Source organism: Euprymna scolopes, chromosome 2 (assembly GCF_053919585.1).
Source record: "Euprymna scolopes isolate OS-2025 chromosome 2, ASM5391958v1, whole genome shotgun sequence".
Taxonomy (NCBI): domain Eukaryota; kingdom Metazoa; phylum Mollusca; class Cephalopoda; order Sepiida; family Sepiolidae; genus Euprymna; species Euprymna scolopes.
Window position 1 is genome coordinate 159,650,763 of NC_136483.1, and position 19,537 is coordinate 159,670,299.

Here is a 19,537-nt window from a genome sequence, read left to right on the forward strand (position 1 = left end):
TAAAATGTTTTTGCCAAAGAATAATGTTTCAAAAGAATATTTTTAAAGCGAATAGTATTTTTTTTAATAATGTTCTGTTAAAGACGAATATTATAAGACACTCACAGATGTTCAAAAGATCGTCCGTGCACTTCATAGCAACCTCTTAACCAAAAAATATTATTATGGCGTTTTGAAGGGTAACCCGTGGAATACAATTCCAAACTCTTGCCAAACAGTATCAAATCATACATAAAATTTAGGTCACGTTGACATTTCTGCAGTTCTGTTATTAAAATGACTTTCAGAACATAAATTTTAAGAAAATTCAAGATGGCTGCAGAAGCAAAAATGACAAATTTTTTTTTTAAAGAAACTCCGATTAACACAATTTCTTTATGGTCCAAAAATGAAATGAATGTATTCTCATATAATTAAGCCAATTATGCCTTGAAAATTTCAATATGGCCACACTTTTTCAAAATGCGACCATAGATTACTGTATATAGTGATGTTTCTATGCTCTGTGTCGAGTCTGTGGTGAAAATGTTCACTGGCAAATATTATTTGTTAAACTAATGCAGTTTAATATCGAAGCTTTTGGCTTGTGATACCTTAAGAGTAATGTCAAAGCACAGCCAGGGCACACAAGTGACATCACTATTGTTAAACTCAGCATGGGATTCAGTGTTGACTTGTACTAACTGTAGTTGTAATTACTAACTGCTGTGATGGTAAGCTAACTTTAGGCAATAACATCTATAAGTGTCCCAAATGCTATCTAATTAGCTCCTTATGCATCTCAACTAGAAGTGTAGTTATTTGTAGTGACAGGGTGTGCCAGCGCGGGAGAGCCGATCCAAGGGTGAAATACCATTGCTCTTGCTTGACTGCTCTGTATAACAGAGAGCGAGCACACATTTCCCAATTTATTTTGTATTCTCGGAACTTCTGACCTATGGCATTGAGAAAAGATACAGAATTGATGAGCCACTCACATTCCGACTTGCTGATCTGGTTAATCTATACAAGGAGCGACTTGAGCCATTTGGGACAGACACACCTGATGTGAACTCGACCAGGCTGCTGTCAGAGATACTTGGACTTGTAGCCTACAAGAAATGTCGAGATGTACTCCTAGCATTTGACAAAGACATTGGCCCAGTGTTTTCAGAAGCATCTTTCTACACTGATGCAATCATCCTTGCCAAAACTACTAAGATACTGCCTAGGCATATTGGCAGAACAAAGTGTAAGTTTGAAGGCCGTCTGCATGAGAATTCAATATACGAGTTCTTGCCCTCATTTTTGCTTCAATTCATCTGTATGATTGAGCATGGGGCGGATATCAAGTCATAGCTCAGGTTTGGAGCGACTACAACTGACCTGGTAATGGCTCAACTCCTTCAATACAACTGCTTTGTCAAGTACAAAGAAGGTGCTACCGCACAAAGGCATTCTAGAGACAGAGAGACTCCACTTCCAGTCTACATTAGGATGTCTGTTCATGCTAAGACCAGAAATAGACCTTGTGGAAATGCTGCATGACCATGGCCTTAGTATCGTATACGATCGAATGCTTGACATATCAGCCTAGCTGAGAGATGCAGTTGTAAGTAGATATGTTAAGGAAAGTGTAGTTTGTTCCCTCAAGTTGAGGAAGGTCTCTTCTGTATGAGACATTTGAGGAATATGCTATCCCTGATGTAGTGCCAAAGATCTGGAGTTATTCATTATTAGTATGAGTGAACAGACATTGTGTTTGACGTCTACAAGATTTCAAACCTCAAGGCTGAAACGAGATCAAAACGAGGCAAAGGAAGTTGGTGTTGAATGACAGACAAAACTAAGCTGCCACCCATCTGGTCCAGTTTTCTGAGAGGCAGTGACAATAACTGTTTTAGTATCTAGCAGACAAGATTGTATCGATGTGTCCCGACAATGTCGTAGTTGTGACCAAAGGAGAAAATGTCTTGTCAAACAAATTTATCAACTTTGAAGATCTACAACCTTGCAATCATGAAGAAGCTGACTCCAGGATTTTCACACACACAGTTCATGCAGCCAAACAGATGGCAAAGTCTGTGTTGATCAAGGCATGTGACACAGACATCCTTGTCATAGCAGTTATTGTCTTCAAAATGTTGGCTTAGAAATGCTTTGGCTAGAATTCGGCTAGGGATAGTCCATTAGATGGTTCCAAATTCATGACTTGGCGATGAACCTCGGCCAAGAGAAATGTAGTGGCATACTATTCTTTCACTGGTTGTGATGTGGTCTCGACCTTTCGAGGTAGAGGGAAGACAACTGCATGGCAAACATGGGTAGTTTGCCCTGAAGTGGGTCCAGTGTTCAGTAAACTGAGTCAGTACCCACCTACCATAGAAGATCTCAACATTCGAGAAATTTGTTGTCACTATGTATGACAAATACAGCACCACTACCAAGGTTGATGAGGCAAGACGGCATTTGTTTGCTCGGAAGCAAAACCCTATGATTCCACCAACTAGTACATATCTCGTTCAGCATTTTAGACTATCTGCATTCCCAACTGCTTGCATATGGGGCCAGTCAACAGAATGTACAATGTAACCTGAAAGTTCCAGCAACTGGGGTTGGCAAAAAATAGGTGAGGCCTGGGAAGATTTCTGGTCAACCCTCCCACCCATTGCTCAGTCCTGCCAGCAGCTGACAAAATGTTGTTGCACAATTGAATGTCGGGGAGCATGCAAATGTTATCGCTACGCTCTGAAGGTCACACTAATGTGTAGCTGTAAATGCAAAGAGTAAAACAATGATTCAGGTTAAATTCAAGCAAGTCACTTCAGTCTTTTGTAGTATATTGTGCTTCTGTCACAACAATTTGAGATACCACATTGGTAACTTTCACTGAGACAGTGCTAGTTCATATAATTGTCATCATATCACTATAACGCTTAATGATATTGAAATTTTGATTGCAGAATTCGATTCCTTGTGTCAAAAAACATATATTTTGATGTACAGATCATCAAAACGTCATTACTTTCACAATATTTAGTGCAAATACTCTTTCGTACTGATATGAATGGCGGCCATCTTGAAAAATAGCGGCAATTTTGTTTTTGAAGTTGGCTAACGTGCTTTTCTGAAAGAAGGAGTACTGAAGCACCTGTGTGCCAATTTTGGTGCTTGTATCATAAATTAAAGATTGTTTCAGTAATCTGCCCCACTATATATATATATATGTATATAAGAAAATCTATATTATTAATTTAATTATTGCGGACTATTATCCTCATCTTTTTTAGTTGTTGTTTCACGACTTTTCGGTCAACTATTCCTCTGGCCTTCGTCAGGTGGTAACCGCGACGGGATAAGAACTCCGAATCTCCTAAGTGCATTCTCAGCAATTACTGCTATCCATAGTTGTCATCTTACTACCTATTTTTTTTTTTTTGTTGTTGAGTAAGCCTCTGGCCGGCTTTGGGTACTTGGCCAAAAAAAAACAAAAAAGAAAAAACGTTGTGTGACGACAACAACTATGGATGGCAGTAATTGCTGAGAATGCAGTTAGGAGATCTGACGAAGGCTAGAGAAATAGTTGGCGGAAACGTCGTGAAACAACAACTAAGAAAGATGAGGTAAATAGTTCACAATAATTAAACAATACTCGTCTCAATAATGAATTCCAATCAAATTATATAAAATCTATATTATTTTTGAGTTTAATATAATTTCTTTATAATTTAAAAAATGGTCACCATTTTAGTATTGGCCAGGCTCAACGTCGCTTAATTTCGATGATCTGACAGGAACTAGTGTGTGTCAATGTGATTATCAAAACCTTACTTCAAAACCACTCTCGGACATTGAAACTGAAGCTCTCAGTTTCGGTCTTAAATTCGCTACCGGCAAACATTCGAAAATCACCACTAACACAACCCTAAAAAATTATAGACAAGAGGACTCTGATTTTACTAAGGGCTTCATACAAGGGATAATAGCTTTAACAACTACCCAACCTCAAGAATTAGCACTACCAAAAAGATACATTGATGCCTTAAAACTTTTAACTAAAAATAAAGACATCATCATTTCACAAGCCGATAAAGGAGGTGGTATAGTTATAATAGATAAAGACCTATATCTAAAGAAAAGGCACACACTATTGGCAGACGGAGATATATATACTCCGATAGATTTAAAATCAATAGAAAAAGATTTCGAAACTTTTAATACATCCGTAAAGAAACTTATCGGAAATGATAAAAAATGGATAAATAACATAGAATACCACCCCACTATTCCTATATTATACGGCCTCCCAAAAATATATTATATATATATATATATATATATATATATATATATATATATATATGGCATACATGTATATAAGACATATAATCAAGTATTGCTTTGGTGCAGTACGAGAGTAAGCTGTACACGCACAATTATGACAAACTTATGACCTAAAAGCGATAAGATCCACTGAAGACAACCCATATTGCATATAGGGGTAGTATTCCAAAAGTAATACCTCTTATTTTTTATTCCACACAAATGGATCAAAGAGGATTTCAAATTGTATTGATATGATAACTGAGCTTATACATTCATAACCTGAAAGTTTCATCTCTCTGTTGCAGATATTGACGAGGTGAGATTTACAAAGAAAGCAACCCCTGTCTTGGACGTGCATCAGAAGCAGGGATGCGTTATTGAATTCCTGACAAAAGTGCGTTGAGAATGGTGATGATTATGTAGAAAAATAAATTCTAGAGCAATAAAGGGTCGCTCGTTTTAATGGTCTCACTTCTGTCTTCGTAGCTCTTAAACTTTTTGAGTTAAAAAATTGGAGGCTTTACTTTTGGAACTATATTCGTAATTTATACACAGACGAATGTTTAGATGGTTGATCCATTGCTGGGTGTTACAGCATATCAACCACCATTGAGCCATTGTAAATATGTTTTATATACGATTGGTTTAAAGATCAATTTATTTTTTAAGGAGGTGCCAGTTAATGAACTCCTCCACCCAAGAAGAAAAATAAAGAAAGAAGAATCTGTATGATGTACGTATCCATGACGAAAAGAATATATTGTGCACCAAAAGTCACATGAATTGATCAAAAATGTTTATTTGTATAAAGAAAATCATTTGTAAGCGATCAATGGCAATTCGTATGCATTACAATAGTACAAGGCTAATTTTAAACTCTGTTTCTAAAGAGCTATTTTAAGGGTGGAATTAACCGGTGATGAATTTCAGTTTTTCCAATGTCCTCTCTCCGCATGTTAAGAATGGCTTTCTAAAATATTGCAAAATTTAGAATTATTTGGAATTATTTTACTTGTCTTTTAAAAATGGCATTGCAAGCCCGTTGACCATCGTTTTGCCATAAAATTGATTTCCCTGTTTTTAAAATTTTAATTAATTTACATAATTTTTGGCTTATGATATTTTGTTTCCATCACGAGTAGGTACACCATAAATATTTCTCTTTACTTTTGTTTTTTGCAAGCTGGGGAGTTTTTTTTTTTAATATATTTTTTGTAAATGATTAATCTGTAAATGATATATTCTATTTAACGCATAGATGGGGTCTCGTCACATACTCCCAATTTGGGCCAGTAAGTGGTAACTAAAAAGTGACCCTCTCTCCCTCCCAAAAGCTCCTAAATTGGTGATTCACCACTGGATTTAGTTTTGTGTTGTTCCCATTATTGTCAGAGTGAGGTTAGCGATTTGGGTAGTTGATAAGTTTGAGTAGAATGCAGACCTTGGGTTTACTTTCAGTTCAAATTATTTAACCCTTATCCTCGAGTAGTCTCTGAGCCTTGATAAGTAGTGATGTCTATGTACGAAAAAAAAAAAAAAAAAAAAAAGAATTACTGTTTTCTGTACCGGAATCCATCCATATAACACTTATCATTGACTAGTTTTTTGATCTTGAAGTAGTATTTTTTGTTATAGCTCTTTACATCAAATGGTTTCATACTTTGTCTGGAGTGATTTCCATGAAAAAAAAATATATAGTGCAGGCAGAAAAAAATGTAGAAAAGGCTGAAGAATGATAGATTAGGATGCCTGAGCCACCGCTTGGTCGTCCCTCATACCTCGCACCCTTTGCATAGCATTACCATAGTACTCTCGTTTTATTGTTTCAATTCTATGTTATTAATCCCTTTTAAAATAATTACTTTTTTGTTGTTTTTGTTTTTGTTTTTTTGCTTTCTTTTGTTTCATCATTTTTTATCTGTTACATTCTTGTTATATTTTAAAGTTACTTTTTTTTTTTTTTTTTTTTTTTTTTTTTTTTAAATCAAACTTATTCTAGCCAAAAAAATTTACATGAAAAAATATTTCCACACAATCAATTGAAATGAATATTGGCACGAGTGGGTTTTGTAAAACAAAAAATAAATAACTAAAATAAATAAAACTAACAAAAACCAAACATTTTATACAATAATTATGCAAAAAAAAAAAAAAAAAATACATAAATAAATAAACAATGAAGCCAGTTTTAATGATTTGGAGGCGATGGGACTGGATGAGTATGCCGGTAATGATTAGAGCTGAGATTTGTCAATAATTCAGATTTGCTCAAAGGAAAAAATAATTAGCATTTGAAAAAATGAAAATAAACCTAAAAACAAAACAAATAATAATGGGTCGATGAGAATAACTAAAATAATTCTCTAGAAAGCAAATTAAAAACTAAAGACACTTCAAAGAAAACCTACCACCCTTCATAAAAAAAAGAATTACAAAATTGAAATGAAATGCTACTATGAATTGTAAATAGGCTATTTCCTTTTAAAGAATTGAAACTGACAAAAAAAAAATAATAAAATAAAATGTTTGATTATTTAGAATTACCCTTGATTTGCATTTTAATTATTCGTCCTTAAAACGAGTTGGTCTATGGCCGGCACAATGGATATCGTTGCAGACAATGGGATTAGAATTGCTAGATTTAAATCTATTGTAGCAAATTACTTAGACTTAGTAATTCTTCGCATCCTGCAACGCATTAAGCAGTCAAAGTAAGTCATCATTTTCAGTCTGAACCCAGGTCTACATCATCCCTTGAGTTTCTCGCCGTTGAGATCAAATCTTTTGACTGTTTGCTTCTAGTTCATTTCTGGTCTTTCTCTTCTTGCTTTTCCGTCAGAGGCTGTTCGAGGCACTATCCTATAGTGATAAAGTTCAGAACCGGTTTCGAAACCTAGTAGGTGATGCCCTTTTCTCTTCCCTACAACCTCTTTCCAATAGAAGAGATGTTGCTAGCCTGTCTCTGCTCCATCGTTATTTTCATGACAAGTGCTCGTCTGAGCTCCAGCCTGTGGTCCCCCCTTGCCAAATTTTCACAAAAAACACTTGTCTATCTGAAACCACTATCAATAATTTCCCTTACTCTTTATCTGTGCCTAAACCTAAACATGGATTCGACAAGCACAGCTTCTTTCTTAGAACTGCACGCTTGTGGAACTGTTCCGTTTGTCTGCTTTTCAGCTGACTATGGTCGTCTTCAAGTCCAATGTAAACAAGTTCTTGGTGAGTCGTCTCTTTAAGTAATCCAGTTTACCAAATTTCCACTATTAACGATTCCAATAAGTACCGTACACTCATTAACTTTTATCCTCGAGTGGCCTCCGCGCCTTGATAAGTGGTTATTCATTTGTAAAGAAAAAAATAAAAATGTCCGCTCGTAACAGAATGAGGGTGCACGGCGGCTGTATGCAAATACTGAAGCATGTGTGAAGTGACGTCACGACGCGGAAGAAAAGGAAAAGATATAAAAAGAAAAACGTATGTGTAGACGGAAGATCATGATGACGATCCCGTCAGAGACGTGAATGAAGTCACGCGTAACCAGAGAATGAGGAATACATTATTAAAACCTGAAACAGCGAGTTGAATTTATTTTTATATTCCTTATCTTTGTCTCTTTTGCGACGGAGTCTACAACGTGTTGGGTCTACATGTTAACAGGTGTGTAAATGCATGTAACGTCAAACACTGAGGCACTAGATTAGCAATTTTCTCTGAGACAAATCTTTGCCTAAAGCTAGCCTAGAGCTAGACGTCGTTTGCAGATTATTGACGATACACTTGTTGGTTAATGTTTTCAGTCTGAAGTCAAATCCACAGCATCCCTCCAAATTCTTTTACTCGCACTTATATAAAACTAGTCTGGATGCCTGGCGTTGCCCGGGTGTTTGGAGAGGTGTTGAGAAAAAAAAAATGGTAATAAGCAGGCAGACTCGAACCCATACCACGAAGGAAGAAAAAAGAAAAAAAAATGACGTCTTTGCTGTTGCGCCCATCGCCAAACCGGAAGTGACGAAGGTTGAAATTAAGGTTAGTCAGTTGAAAAGAGGGGATGACTTTCGAAAATATCGGCGAAAAAAAGCGACCCCTCCCTGTAAAAAAGTGCCCAGTTGAGGGTGAAGGAATTAAAGTTTTTAGCCAACTTTTCGATATTTATCGTCCGAAGGATCGAGTTTAACAAACGATACCGATCTCGTGAAAATCCGTCGCCTCTGTCGAAAGTTTTAGGCATATATACATACATTTAAACAGACAGGTGAGATTTATTAGGTGTATCAGAATTTGGGGGGAATTTTTGACACCCCTAACACGAAATGCGAATAAAATATAAAAAAAAACTCGTAATTTCTCTTTTAAAAGTGGCTTGTTTATTTTCTTTATGTATTATAGGTCCAAAATAAACTATTAAAGTTGTATAAAAAGTAATAGAAATATTATTAAAAAAAAAAAAAAAAAAACAGTAATGAAATCAATTGAATTTTACGAGTTTAGTTTCTTAAATGTTTAAACTTTAAAAATCTATCAAAATTTTTCTATTGATTCAATTTTTACGATATTTTCAGGGTCAATGTGAAATTTTATGCTCTTTCGAATAAACCGAATATAATATTTTAGATAAACGTTTTTAAATTCATGCACCCCCCCCCATTTTGAAATGTCTATTAAAAAGTAAATAATTAATTTACTCACCAAAGTTTTATATATCACAAATTGGAGATAAAAGATCAATAAATAATATATTCAAATTTAAACCAAAAACAAAAAAATGTTTTTTAGAAATTTACCTGTAAAGTCCGAAGTTTAGAACTTTTTTTTTTTAAACCACGTTGTTTTTTGTTTTTTTTTTAAATGAAACCTTGGTCCTTGCACCTTTAATTGAAAAAAATTAGGGTTTGAATTACATTTTCCGAGTAGTTATAAACTTGGAAAGACAGGGAGTTTAATTCAATATTTTTTCACGCATTCGTAAGGTCAGTTTCTGACACACCTAGAGATTTATATTCTAGAAGATTATTACATATTATTTACTACGAAACATATTTTTGCTATGCTTTCTTTTTAATCCAATTGTTATGAATGCGTAGTACACATATTTGACCATATTATTCATTAAAACGAGTGAATTTTAATATTATTTAATCTAATTACACATTGAATTGTTATTTTCAAACCATGTGAAAAATATAACTATTTTGTTCAATTAGTAATTTCAAGACCACACATTATGTTTAAAAGCTTTTAAAGTGTTGATTAGTTTATAATTCCTGGCGATATCAATAAAAGGTTTTGTTTTTCGAACAATAACGTTTTTTTTTTGTTTTTTTTTTTTTGTTTTTTTTTCACGGCAGAAACATTTAAATATTTTTATATTTATCGTCTTTATTAACTCGGAATTAATAATAACAGAACAGTCCGTTAAAATCGCCAAATATGAGTTTAACTACAATCGGAAGATGTCAAATCTATATAACAATAATAACACTGTGGACCGTCCGACTGCCCGTGCATGCATCTTGTATTGGAAATTGTTTGGAGGTTGAAGTTCTGGCCTGTATAGTAAAGGCAAAAACTCTTTTTTTTTTTTTTTTTGAACAATCTTTTTTTTTTTCTTTTTTTTTTTTTTGATAAATGTAAATAAACCGAACAAATTTAATTATTGCATTCAAAAATATATTTAAAAAAAAATACAATGAAAGAGAGACTTAGTCGGTATTCCAAAAAGCGGTTGTTTTGAAAAGGTTTTTCCTTTTTTTTCAGAAAGCCAGTTAGTAGAGGTGAGTTACTCTTGTAGGCAAAGCATAGCTACTCTTTCTTTTTTGGGTTTAAACAATTAACGCCGTCCAATATTTTTTTAAAATTCTTTCGTCGAAGTTCTTTTGTAAAGACTGGCGCCGACTTTTTTCGGTCGCTCTAAAGTGTGCAAAAAAAAAAAAAAAAAAAAAAAGGCAACAGAAATTATAAAACATACTCACTTATGCAAATTAGAATATTTCCAACACATGCCTATCAAACACATTGTTGTCATGGAAACCAAACGTGGCAATACCGGAATTTCGGTCTCAATATTTATATAACATGCAAAGGGAATCGTTCAGTGCTTACAACACCGTGGCAGAACAATATGTAGTGACGACAACACATACCAGGAGGAGTTGATAACCTAAGAATAACCCTTCATCGAAATGACTACCCAAAGAGCGTTACATCGGCTCCGGAAAACCTAGAGCAAACATCAAAGGATAATACCCGAAAAAAAAAAAAAATGTGCACACCATACATAAACGGCCTGTCCAAAATATTTTTTTTTTTTAATATGCAATCCATATGACATCGAAACAATATTCAAGAGAGATTCGACTCTCAAAAAGCACGAGTACAAGTCAAGCTAGGTAACATACAAATATCCGTGCATGAGGTCGCCAAGCTAATAAAAAACCTAGATTCCAGTAAAGCAACTGGCCCTGATGGCATCCCAATTATAGTGTTAAAAAAGCTTCAACCAGAACTTGCTCCCATACTTACGAAACTATTTAAGCGCTGCCTTAAGGAGAAGTGCTTTCCGACCCCCTGGAAGACCTCATCAGTTTGCCCTGTATTTAAGAATTCAGGTGATAAGTCATCTCCCTCTCAGTACAGACCAATAAGTCTTCTCTGTGTTATGAGTAAGTTGCTGGAATCCATATTAAATAGAGAAATAGTCAACCACCTCAGCAGGAATAACCTTCTTAGTGACACACAATATGGTTTCCGCTCTGCAAGATCTACCGCAGATGTGCTGACGGTTATATCCCACAGGATTAGTGAATCTCTTGACAAAGGCTTCCTTTCTAGGGCAATTGCTCTTGACATATCAAAGGCCTTCGACAAAGTATGGCATAAGGGTCTACTTCACAAGATTTCCAGCTACGGTATAACTGGAAATGTTTTTTCAATCATTAAATCATTTCTCTCTGATAGGCTCATAAGAGTAGTGGTAGATGGTCAAAAATCGGAGGCCTGCAATATAAATGCTGGAGTCCCTCAGGGGTCAATCCTGGGCCCAACTCTCTTCCTGATCTACATCAATGACCTCCCTAAACACATACTTAAATCATTCGTTGACATCTATGCTGATGACACGACCATCTATGGCAACACATCAAAGGCTGTAAATGACGAAGTTCTATCTGATTCTCTCTCCTCTGATCTCGAGCGCGTGGTTCAGTGGGGGAAGATGTGGCTAGTTACCTTTAATGCATCCAAAACCAAACTCCTATCCTTACATCATCAACGCTCTGATCCCCAGCTGGCATCAATTGTGATGGATGGCTCTCGTCTGGGTGAGGCCCCGTGTTTTGACAAGCTTCTGGGTTTGACCTTTACTCCTGATCTGAAATGGAACACGTACATCAAGTCTGTTGCTAAGGTCGCTGGAAAGATGGTGGGATCCTTCTACCGCTCCAGAAGATATCTCACTACTGATGCAATTCTCTATCTATATAAAAGCCAAGTACGGCCAAGGATGGAATACTGCTGCCATATCTGGGCAGGAGCTGCCAAAAACAGCCTATCATGCCTTGACAGAGTACAAAATAGACTTCGTGGTTTAGTAGGGATGCCCTTTTCTCTACCCTGCAACCCCTCTCCCACAGAAGAGACGTTGCAAGCCTATCCTTGTTTTATCGTTATTTTCATGGCAGGTGCTCGTCTGAACTCCAATCCCTGGTCCCCCCTCCCCAATCTTTCACGAAAAACACCCGTCTAGCTGAATCCACTGTGAAAAATTTCCCCCACTCTATATCTGTGCCTAAATCAAAACGCGGATTTCATGAACAAAGCTTCTTTCTTAGAACTGCACGCCTGTGGAACTCTGTTCCGTCTGCCTGCTTCCCTCCGGACTACAACTTGGATGTCTTCAAGTCTAATGTTAACAAATTCCTAATGAACCGCCCCCTTAAGTAAACACTTCATCAAATCTCCTCACTAATGTAATGTACTTGCAATAACCCTTATCCCTGATTGGCTTCCGGGCCTTGATAAGTGGTGATCTCTGTGTAAAAAAAAAAAAAAAAAGCCCCACATCGAAAGTCTCATAACAAAAACACGTATATGAAATTTCATGAAAATGCGGACAACTATACAAAGGTGTGACCGGTCGCCCCTAAAGATGAGGAAAGAACGCTGAGAAGTCGTGACACGGGAATAGGTCGAAAAGTCGGGACTAGCTGATCACATATAGAAAGAAAAAAGGAACACATTTTCCTTTGTGGAACAAGATCAAAATAATTGACATGGATACAAGGTGGAGAGTCAAGCGACTCGAGGAGGCAGCACATATGCTAAAAAAAGAAAAATTACTCAGTGGACCAAGCCTGGAGATTAATAGTGTTTAGGAGCCTCTAATTATAGAAAAAAAAAGTTGTACCCCCTTAAAATGTCGACGGTAGAAGGGAGATAATCCCTTGTCGATCTTTATTAGAGTTACCTCCCCTTTGTCAGGCAATTTTTTCACACATACGAAACCATAGCCATGAAACAGAGACCAATTCAAAGAATACGAAAATATCTACAGAGCCAGTAATTTTTCTCTTTTCTTTTCCAAACAACAGCCAACATGCCTGAGGAAGGTTGAAGGCCAAACCGACCGAAATGTTGCACAAATAACTCAAGGTGAGAACAATAGTCCGATCAATATGACTATATATATGTTTTGTTATGTTTTGGTTTCGGTTTCGAGTCTAGCTGATAGAACTCAAATCATATATATATATATATATATATATATATATATATATATATATATATATATATATATATATACGTTGTAGTCATGACTTTATATTGGGTGCAATATAATATGAAATAATTGACTCTATAATAATAAATACGAAATCTGCGTAATTTAAAATATTACATTTAAGTATATCTTATGACAGGGCAACGCCAGGCTATCCTGCTAATATATTTTGTATTTCTACTGTTATATAAAAGAAACTTTGTGTATGTATGTATGTATGTATGTATGTATGTATGTATGTGTGAGTTCGTTCCCTATAGGCCGTTTTTTTTTTTAATTTCATAGAAAGTACTTGATGTGTTCTTGCATAGATTTTGTCGGAATGTGTCCGATAAGAACAGAAAATTGATAATAAAAAAAAATCCGATTAAAGTAGGAAGTTTGCTTTTAAGTTAACATCTTTATACAACCTAACATCACAAATTCATTTGATAAGTTTTATCACCACACGAGCAAAAACGCTCAACCTAGAAATCAACTGTACATTCTTTTATAAGACAGAGTCTCGTTTGAAATGAGCGTTTATTTTTATAGCACAATTGAACCATGATATATGTAATTTTGTACGTTTAACTTTAATTCAAGTGATTATGTAAAAATAATTTCATAAACTCAACAGTTGGTTCTTAGATAAGATAGGAATGTGTTCGAAATAAATTTTTCTGTTCAGAGCACTATTGAACCATGATATTTGACTTTTGCATCTGAAACTATTATTTACATATAATTTTATAAACTCAACAGTAAATTATCTACAGTGCAATATAGACTTTTATTTTTACACCGGAATCACCACTTATCAAGGCCCGGAGGCCACTCTAGGATAAGGGTTAATGGGTATACATTAGTCAATGTGATTATGGCGTAGTAAACATAAGTAGTGGGAATTTTGTAAATTGGATTACTTAGGTGGAAGGTTCATCAAGAACTTGTTTACATTGGACTTGAAGACAATCAGATTGAATTCAGCTGGAAGAGAGTTCAACAGGCGTGCAGTTCTAAGAAAGAAGCTGTGTTCATGGAATCTATGTTTAGGTTTAGGCACAGATAAAGAGTGGGGAAAATTATTGATAGTGGTTTTGGCTAGACGAGTGTTTTTCGTGAAAGTTTGGCGAGGGGGGACCATATATTGAAGCTCAGCTGAGCACTTGCCATGAAAATAACAATAAAGCAGAGACAGGCTCGCAACGTCTCTTTTGCAGGAAAGAGGTTGTAGGGAAGAGAAAAGGGCATCCTCCACTAAGCTACGAAGTCTATTTTGAACTCTCTCGAGGCAGGATAAGCTGCTTCTAGCAGCTCCTGCCTAGATGTGGCTATAGTACTCCATCGTTGGCTGCACCTGGCTTGTGTTATGGATTAAGTTACTGCAGGAAGAATCTTCCTCTTGGTACACTGTGGCAGGGGGTCCCTAACTAGAGCAGGCAATCAATCGATTTGATTAAAAATGGGTGATTTCATCAATTTCGAGGACAATAAAATATGGGAGGGTAGAACATTTGTTGATCCTCATTCAATCCCGGACAATGTCGGGTATCCCTGCTATAATGGAATATAATGGTGATTGATCAATTACATATTGGAGCAAGTGTGTTCCAATAACTGATATTCTTGCATATTTGAGACTTAGATGCAGAACACCACGTCCTGCGATGCGTGAGGCAGTCAAAGTATATCATCGTTTTCAGTTTGAAACCAGATCTATAATGTCCCTCGAGCTTTTTCCCGTTGCGATCAAATCTCTCCATTGCTTGCTTCCAGTATTTTGATGGTTTTTCTTTTTTTATTTTTATCCAAGCTAACCTAAATGTCGTTTGCAGATTATTGATAATACAACCTATTAGTTAGTGCAGTCTCTCACTTCTTAGTTGACAGTTCTTCTTCTTCTTCTTCTTCTTCTTCTTCTTCTTCTTCAACAACAGTAATTTTAGTTTTTAATAAATATCATTAACGAAACACAATATTTCATTTCAGTAAAAAGAAAAGCATCAAAAAATAACATTGCCTGACTGAATGCTCTTCTTTCAACGAGGCCATTTAAACACTCTGATAAAAAAAAAAATCAATATTGCTAGCATCTGTTAATGTTGATTTGTGATAATTCTATACAAAATCTTCAATTTTTTATCAGAAATATATTTTCATTAGAGAGAAACATAAATAAACTGTTTCCTGTGACACAGACAATCAAAATATACCATCATTTTCGATCTGAAACTAGATCCCAAACATCCTCAAAGTTCTTCCCGTTTTAATCAAATCTCGCTATAGTCTGATTCCAGTTCATCTTTGGTCTTCCTTTTTTTCTTTTTCGACCAGAGGTCCATTAGAGCACTTAATTGGGAATTCTCTCGCGGGTTGATATTAATTTATGTCCGTGCAAACCTAGACATCATTTGCAGATTATTCACGATACTACATATTTGTTAGTGCGGTCTTTGACTGCTTAATTAGTAGTTCGATCATTCTATTTGATCCCTAGAATCTCTCTTAGGTACTTGGAATCAAACACGTCTAACTTCCTCTCGTGGCTGCTTTTGATATACCAAGTTTCACTTTCATATAACAGTGTAAACAAAACGTTGCTATGATAAAATCTTAATTTAGAATTAAAATTTTTGTTTTTCCAAATGTTACAAAACTGATTAAATGCTTTTGATGCCTTTTTTATCATGCACTGCAACTCGTAGTCCATATTGCCTTTCTTGTTTATGAAGCTTTCCAAATAGTTAAAGTTGTCAACTATAACTAGTTCTTTTTTTATTGATAAAGACGTTTGTAGGTGGCTGGTGTGGCCCAAAGGGATGGAAACTAAAGGATTAAATTAGAAATTTGTAAAAAAAAAAAATTGTTACAAAGGGTGCAAGCACAATATCTGTAGAATATGTATATTTTCCCCCGGTCTTGACTGGGGGAGGTAGGAGGACTTAATATTTAGGGGTGGAAAATAGGAACTACTTCCTCTAAAGATGCTGCGATTGTGATGGTGTTGCTCCTAAGATGAAATGTAGGATTTTATTATAATCACTCAATGTGTCTAAAATAGCATTCTAAAGTAACGTAAGATAGTACCTAATAGATAATAAGAAATAATAATAAATTTGTATGTGGCAACTGTTGTTACAAACCTACAGTACTTTGGTCCAAAGGGGAATTTCTGCAATCAAAATATTGTACATGGAGATGATACAAGCTGTTGATTAGTACGACCTCTGCCGTCTTGATTGATAATTTTATCGCCCCAGTTGATCCCTAGATTCTTTTTAAGGCATTTGAAATCAACATGTCTAACTTCCTCTCTTGTCTGATTTTAAGATGCTAAGTTTCACCTTCATATTGCCGTATGAACAAGACGTTGCTGTTCTGAAATCTTACTTTAATCCAAGGATGAATCTTTTGTTTTTCCAAATATTACAAAACTGATTAAATGCTTTTGAGGCCTTTGCTATCCTGCACTGCAAATCGTAGTCCATATTGCCTTTCTTGTTAATGCAGCTTTCTAAATAGGTGAAGCTATCAACTACAGCTAGTTCTTTTGGATCGATAAAGACGTTTCTGGCGGTTAATGTGTCCCAGAGAGCATGTTTTGTGTTTTCTTAAACACCAATACTCCCTTTTTCAACTTGGACCTTTTGGACAAACGAAGGAATTTATTTGCTGCTTCACCGTCCATGGCTGTAATAATGATTTATAAAACTCATTATGTCAGTATGTCTTCGGTCTGTATTTCTCCATTTTTCAAAGTTTATCTTCTCTGAGATGCAAGGTCACGGATTAACGCGAGACTGGTCAAATGATTGGATTTTTGTGGACGGTTCTTTTATAGTAAACGTAAACGTAAGAACAGGCAAACAGTAAACAGCTGCTTAGGGGTCATTTTTTTTTTTTTTTTTTAATTGGAACTTAGCAGGTGTAAGTCGACTAAACGTGTTATTTGTACACACGCACAAATATATACATTTATACATTAAAGTTAGTTCATTTTTAACTATTTTTTATCCATCTAACGATAACTGAAACGAGAATGAATGAGGCTAAAGCATTATATGTTTTGGTTTCGATTTTAGCTGTCAAATTTAGTTTAGGGCAGTAAATTTTTAAAAAGCATTGAACACATGCCAAGCATGTAAAGCAGACGTTAAACCGACGAATACGATGACGCTATAGTATTAATTTAATGACAATAACATTTTATTTGGATTATTTGGATCATTTGGACTACTGTTTTCATCTTGGTTGTTATTTTCATGCCATCATATCGGATTTGATGGAGGGGGGGGACAATCTATGGGAATTCTGACGGTTTCAGTTTCTTTGTAAATGCAATGATTTTTCTATGTTGCTGTTTTATTTCTGTTTCAGTTTTTATGTAGCTAGTTAGCGTTTGTAGTTTACGTATGCTGGTTTCTCCATTCAATGATTTTTCTTAACAGATTTGGCTGTTCTTACCATTGTCTTCTGTTATATAGACAGCGATGATGAAAAAAACGAAATTATCATTATTATTAGTAGTAGTAGTAGTAGTAGTAGTAGTAGTAGTAATAGTAATAGTAGTAGTAGTATCGTTTATCATAGTAAATAATTACATGCCAAATTATCAGATTATGTAAAAAAGACAGTGACATAGTTATTACTGATTTACAAGTCAATTTAATAAAATTACCATCTCTAGATGTTTCACTGTAGTTAGATTTCTTGTAATTATCTCAAGTAGTCCTCCATATTTGTCTATCAAAAAAGTTTGTCTTAATTCACGGTCTGATCGGAACTAATATTCCACTGATTATTCTATTGAAGGGCAGCCTCATTTTAATTGTTTGCCTATGTGATGAGAAGGTGTTTGCTGATGTGGGCGTTGATGTTTTCAATTACCGTGGAATTTCCACGTGTACTGCTGGTTATTATTGACTCACAAGGAGCTTTCACACAAGTCACCAAAGCTGTTCCCTGGAAGCTGAGTGAAAACAAGTCTTCCCAGGTTTCCAGTACTCTCCGCCTCCTTTGATAACATTTGCAAATAAGTTTGCATTATCGCAACAGCTGCTTGCCATTGATTTCTTGTTGACAGCGGCTGTTAGTCTTCACTGGAATTTGAGTGGTAATAAGCCTCCCCAAGGTCCCAGTTTTCTTTGCACTTAACCGCCGGAGGTCTGGTCAGTTCCTCGGTCTCTCCTTCCTCCTTGACTCTACTTGGTTATTTGGTCTCACTCTTTTTTTGGGAGTGGTGGGGCAATAATGTGGTAATGAAAGGATGGGGGTGGGGTTAGAGAATTTATAGATATGTGGCTTCGGTGTCCTTGGTTCCATGTATCGCTTCATGCTTTGCCTTTGCAGCAGTTTGCCTGGCCCGCGCTTGTTGCTTCTGTGTGTTGGTTTCCGTATTCAAGGGGTTTTCTTCACATTTTAGCTATTTTCATTATTGTTGTTCATTGTATTTTTCCAGTCATTCCTTTGATTCCAATTTCTCCGATTCTTTTTTCAAAGTTTTTCAGGATTGTTCTTAGTGCTCCTACTATTATAGGTATTATTTTGATTATTATTATTATTATTATTATTATTATTGCTATTATTATTATTAGTAGTAGTAGTAGTAGTAGTAGTAGTAGTAGCGTTTATCATAGTAAATAATAATAATGATAATAATAATAATAATAATAATAATAATAATAATAATAATAGTTAGAACATGTCCACAAAAACAACACAAATAAAAAAAAATCCTGAACGAAATGTTTATAGAAATATCTTATTTCTGATTTATGCCACTCATATAAATCGAAAAGGATAACCTGACCTAGCAGACATTTTTTTTTTTTCAGCTTTTAGCAATGTTTCCATTTTCGTAAATATTTCATGTTTGTTGCCGAATATTTCAGGATGAGGATTGTTAATTTGGATTACTTAAGCTGCTATTTCTCATCTTGCATAATCACGATAACAAATTGATTCTCGCTCGATCAGCAACGTTAAGCGACGTTGAGTCTGGCTAGTACAAGATGGGCGTCCAGTTGTAAATACAAGGTGCTATCTCCTCTAGCTGGGATAAACAAGCTCACTGGGGGCCGTGTGTGAATATGTACTCCCCATAAACTTCCGCTTTCAGTGGAAGGCGAAATGTCCGACACTGGATGTTATTGTTACAATGTTTCGACTGATGAAACCTTCGACATTCTTTAGGAGCATTTTGTCGAACCCAGAAATCTATACGGAATTTCCACTGTCAAAAAGGTTACGTTTATTTTAAAAAGGGCGTGTTTTTTTTCTCTCATTATGTCCTTCAAATATAAAGCAAACATGTCATTACACTTCTTGTAATGTCTAATATCTATTTCATAGCCATTTACCCAGTAGGTTTTGAATCTATGGCTACATTTATTTTAAAGAGTCTTTTCTTTGCCCTTTGTTCCTCTCAAACTTAAATTGAACAAACCTCGTTATCTTCACTATAACATCTATTAT